Below are 6,000 nucleotides of genomic sequence, written 5' to 3'. Positions count from 1 at the left end.
AATATTGTATTTATCTCAACTTCAACAAATAATTGATTTCAGTGTCTATGAAACAGAAAGCATCATTCTGCCAAATTGGAAGAAAAAAATCGGTCGCGCCGCCTGACACAAACGGCATATGCAGGTGTGTATGTGCATGACTTTGTGTGTGTCGCAGATCTTACCACACGGACACACACACACACACACACACACACACACACACACACACACACAGCTGCATTATTCATTCCCCTAAATTGGGAACATCAGTTGTGTGCTCACACACAATAAACAGAGATGAATTTGTCAGAATCCTCCCCCGTGCAGAAAATATGAAAAATGTAATCATTCCACAGAATACAAATGTGTAAGGAAATGTACAAAATCAATATTTTATGCTACTTACTGTACCTATTCTTTATTACAAACCTATTCAGGAACAAGCATTAAAAATTAAAGATGGAAGGAAAGAGGCAGAGCGGGAGTAGAGAGCAAGGGGGGACAGGGAGGGGGGGAGACCTGCGAGTTCAAAAGCAATACTATTTCATTCAAGCACAAAGGGGCTGCCTCTTTTTTTGTTTCTCTAAGAGCCAGTGAAGCAGTTTTGAAACAGGCAGAAAAATGCTTTGATAGATTGAGCGTCGCAAGCCACCGAGGTGCTGTCAACATAAATAGCGATAAAGAAGTGGGGGAAATGTTTTCAACTCAAGAGTTTTCAAGGTTATGGCCCCTGGCGATGATTTGAAGGCACCACCACTGGCACTGCTGCGACGCGTGGTTATGCAAGGGAAATCACGAATCTGCCGCTCTGTGTGTGTCAGATGTGCATGGTGCTGTGCACTAATGTGTGTGTGAGTGTGTGTGTGTGTGTGTGTGTGTGTGTGTGTGTGTCTGTGCGTGTGTGTGTGTGTGCTTGTTCATTCAAGTGTGTGTGTGTGTGTGTGTGTGTGTGTGTGTGTGTGTGTGTGTGTGTGTGTGTGTGTGTGCGCGTGCGCGTGTGCCTGTGTGTACAGTATATCCGTCTGTTAATGGCAGGTCGATTACTTTGTTTCAGGCATTAGCACTCAAAGTAGAGTACATCGTGGACCAACCTTATGTCCTGTTAAAGTATTTGATGTTGGCTGACTAGAACGTATATTGTATTGCATATTGCTTATTTATTGCATCACACAGCACTTTACAAACATCATGGTAGTAAACTTCAATCTTTCTACTATGAGAATATATTTATCTTCTTGTTCTATTACTTGTCTACAGAATCCTATATTATTCCCTCCTTTGTTTACTCAAAGTGGGACAGAAGGACATTACTGAGCCGGCTGGTTGTTGTGTTTGTTTTGCTGTCGCTTATCACAAAGGTTTCAGAAATGTGTTATTGTTTTAGACGACAATGGACGTTTGGTTTACATCCACTTTTGTTTAGTGGAAATGTGCCAGCAGTTTGCCAACAAACAACTTTACAACATTGACTAGTCAGCTTGATACAGCCGCAATTCAGGTATTATGTACCTGATAATATTTATAATGTCATTCTCTTGATGATTATTCTCTTATCACTCTCGTGATTATTGTTTTAATTTAATTGGTTAAATTTTACTATCAATAAAGATTTAAGCATGAAACTTTCATAATAATGATAATAACACATAACACAGTTTTAATGAATTATGACAGTAATTATACTAGATTAAAAGACAACACACCACACACAAGTGTTACACTGGTTTCTGCTTTAGGCTCCATGCCAAGTGCTGGTGTCTTCTCATGCTCGATTAAGAGTTCTACATGAGCCTCCACACACACACACACACACACACACACACACACACACACACACACACACACACACACACACACACACACACACACACACACACACACACACACACAGCACCAAGGATGCAGTGAGAAATCAGAGTGGAACTGTGAGGCAGAGAGAGAAACGGAGCCGATCTCTCAATGGGGGGGCCGTAATGGAAGAAAGATGCTGTGTTCCTCAAGAGAAGTGTTCAGACAGTTAACTCATAACCAAGACTGTACAGCTCTGTGTCTCAGCCTAATATCTCCCCGTGGATAGCAATCAGTCTGGATTCATGCCGCATTTATTGTTGGCTATCTTATGTCCCGGCCGAGGAGATGGATGTGCGCTTTTGGATTCAGCAATAGTGCAATAAAGCAGCCAATCTGGTGCCCTCAACACACTGAATCCATCTTCGTATATATATATGGTATCCCCGCCCATTCCTCCAGTCACTCGGCAGAGCCACGCAACATGTCAAAGCCTCGCCCCTCCTCTCATCCCTGGGGTGTGATCCTATCATCACCCCCTGTCCTCCCCCTCTCTCCTCCCTGCTATTGTCTCCCTCTGTCTCCCTGAGAGAGTAGCGCAGGGGCCCGGGCCCCTCCGCTCTAATTGCTGGTGTATGGAGCGTTTTCATGGGGTGTTAGGCAGGGCCCTCCCCTGGATTAGCACGCTTACCAAACGTGCAGGCCATACACGAACACGGTCACACACACACACACACACACCCACACACACACACATACAAATCAAACACACACACACACACACACACACACACATGGATTAGTGTGTTCACTCATGGAGAGCGGAGCCTGATTTGAGTCGACAGCGGAGGCCCCATAGAACGGCCCACTAGCCTGGTGGAACACACACACAAACACACACCCACACACACACACACACACACACACACACACACACGCGCGCACACACACGCACACACACACACACGCACACACACACACACACACACATTCGATGACAATCAAACCCCGACATGCATAGACAATGTTCAAGTGAATACTACACCCGCATGCCTATCCACACACACATGGTCGCACACACCTACACGCGCCGCACTCCCCAGTAGACCTGAGCTCCGTGGAAGACATATGGGGGAATCACATGTTAACAGGGAGTACTGATTAACACATCTGGAGGGAGCGACAGAGAGGAGGAGGGGAGGGAGGAGGGGAGAGAGAGAGGACATGAGTCAAAGAGATGGAGGAAAAGGAAGGGATTAAGGAAAAAAGATTTGGAGGGAGCCAGTAAGGGGTAAAGGCTAAGAAAAGACGCCCCCAGTTTCCCCATCTCATCCGCCTGATAAACTACATTGCTGTAAGGTACCACATGCTACAAGGCTAAAACAAGATATTTGTAGACTAAACTACATCGCTGTAAGGCACCATCCGCTACAAGGCTAAAACAAGATATGTATAGCTACACTAAACTACATCGCTGCAAGGTACCACATGCTACAAGGCTAAAACAAGATATATCTACAGTAAACTACATCGCTGCAAGGTACCACATGCTACAAGGCTAAAACAGGATCTACAGTAAACTACATCACTATAAGGTACCACATGCTACAAGGCTGACACAGGATCTACAGTAAACTACATCGCTATAAGGTACCACATGCTACAAGGCAAAAATAGGATCTACACTGAATTTTATCTCTATCAGGTACCACACACTACAACACTGAAACACAATACAACTGCATTGCTATAATGTACCACACAATACAACACAAAAACACAAAATAACAAAAAAAAGAAAAAGATAAAGATAAAATACACAAAATCATGAATACACTGCAACACTAAACCACGACAATGCTAAAGCACAACTCTATACAAAACAGCATCACAGCACTACAAAACGATAACATTAAATCAGCACTACACTATACAAAACAACATAACAACACTACAAAACAACAACACTAAAACTGTACTACACTACTAGAAAACAACCTTACAGCGCCTCAAAACGGCAACACTAAAACCAACGCACGGGTTACGAGCCTCTCTGCTGAACGCCTGTGTGTCCTGAGTGTAGAGAGGCCAGTGAGCTGCACTATGATCACCAACATAGTGGTCATCATCATAGGGGTGATCCCCATAGACACACACTACACAACACAAACATACAAGAAACACTCAAAACAGGAATTGGAGTGTGGGAACAAACATTGAAATGAGTATTTGGGAGATTACAATCGGTTGGAACCACTACCAAAGGATGGAACTATTTATCTTGTCTGGATGTTCAAATGATGATATAACTCGTCAACACAACAATCTTTAGTAAGTAGTTCAAACCAGCTTCACGTCGTTTGGACGAGATACTCGTCTAATTAAATGAGTTCGTAAAGCGGATGAGAATGACCTGTACGAGCGAGTTAGCAGGTCGCTTCAGTGAGTCTGTCAGCAGTTTCAACAGGATGAATGTGGGCAAGGGGCGGGGCTGGGGCTAATGGGCCGAGGTTCCGGCCCCAGCTGATTCCTATCTGTTGGTTTTTCCATAAACCAAACAGTTTCTCGGAATCAGAGATGTGCGTCTCTTGTAACGAGAAAATCATTGTGAAAGGCACAATGAACTCATTCAATCATTTTGCCTGATTTTTTCTTCCACCCACACTCTTTGACCCGCAGGTTTAACACCTGGCAGCACCAAAACAGCTGTATCCAGCTGGCCGCTGCAACGTACAGTAAACCAGGGCGACTCACAGGGTTTGCTCACTTCAAATGGTACTGAACATCCAATTGGCAGAGGGCCAAACGCCCACATGGATGCTTATTTACCCCTCAACTTACATTCACACATGCCCCTCCGTACACAAACTCAACTGTAAGCTCTGTCAACAATGGCCCCTGCTCCGAGGAGAAGTAGATCATCGTTGTGTGTTGCTGCCCGTGTTGTTTCACACACAGCAGCAGTTACCTTGGGCAGTTAGGTGAAACGGTTACAGTCACAGTTGCTGAATGTGTGTGTGTGTGTTCAAACAGCATCACAATGGACACCATGTCTGACTCCTACACACCCACGCCCCGTCCGGCTGTGTGGCATGAGCTTCATAAAAATACACCTCATCCCAATCTGTCTGTTGTTTGTTGTAAGTCATTTGATCTGACAGGAAACTAACACAGACACACACACACACACACACACACACACACACACACACACACACACATACAGTACATATGGCCATGTGCAAAACCTACTTGAGTAAAGGATGAGAAGGAAGGACAGAAGATGAAGCATTAGAGATTATGTTGGCTTGTATTGCTCGCGGTCTTTGTTATGCTCAAGACAAGGAAATCAAGTGTTGCCAGCATCTCAGCCACATCTAAATCCTGCTTTACAAAAGCTTGCAAGGAAACAGAGGGATAAGTCAGGGTTGTTTGAGTGTGTGTGTTTCAGTGTGTGTAAGTGTGTGTGTGTGTGTGTGTGTGCGCGTGTGTGTGTGTGTGTGTGTGTGTGTGTGTCTGAATCACATACACACATACACAGACCCACTCACTCACTCAAATACAGCCAGACAATAGGATGGGAGTGAGTGGCACCACAGAACTCCACAGACTTGGCCGTCCGCTCTTGTTTTTCATCGACATTGTTTGCGTGATTACATGCCAGCATCCTTTGGAAGCGTAGTAAAAAAAAAATCAAGTCAACATCCTCCACGTTCCAGGGAACATCTAGCGCTCCGTGTTCCCAAAGGACTGAATTATTTTATTTAAAGCAAAATCCAAAACAATGCAAATAACTTTGCGGCGGCGGCGGCTCACCGGCTCAACCCGAGTCCGTTCGGCTCTGTATCGTGTAAAACAATAGTTTCTGTGAGATTCGAGTGCGAAATCTGAAGAAAGCGGCTGCAGTGTTGTTGCACGCCACTGGCCTCAGTGCTGGTCGCAGGGCGGCGACTATAGTTGTGGTGTGCGGCGCTCTGCGGCACGCCGCCGACATGATTTACCCTGAGCTGCCCCCCCCCCCCCACAGCCCGCCCCCGCCCGGTCAATACCTCTACATTATTCAAACTCCTCCCCACTTAATTAGATATTTAATTGACTACCTGTAGACGGATGACCAACACCCCCGCGAGCATAAATTAATGCAAATGACATCCCACTTGAACCCCCCCCCTCCCAGCACCCCCCTCCCCTCCCCGCCCCGCCTCTACTCCCCTTAACATATGTAGCGTC

The sequence above is a fragment of the Micromesistius poutassou genome (assembly GCF_964030765.1).
Source record: "Micromesistius poutassou genome assembly, chromosome: 15".
NCBI lineage: Eukaryota > Metazoa > Chordata > Actinopteri > Gadiformes > Gadidae > Micromesistius > Micromesistius poutassou.
The sequence above is the reverse complement of the archived record's forward strand: the minus strand, read 5'-3'. Positions refer to the sequence as shown.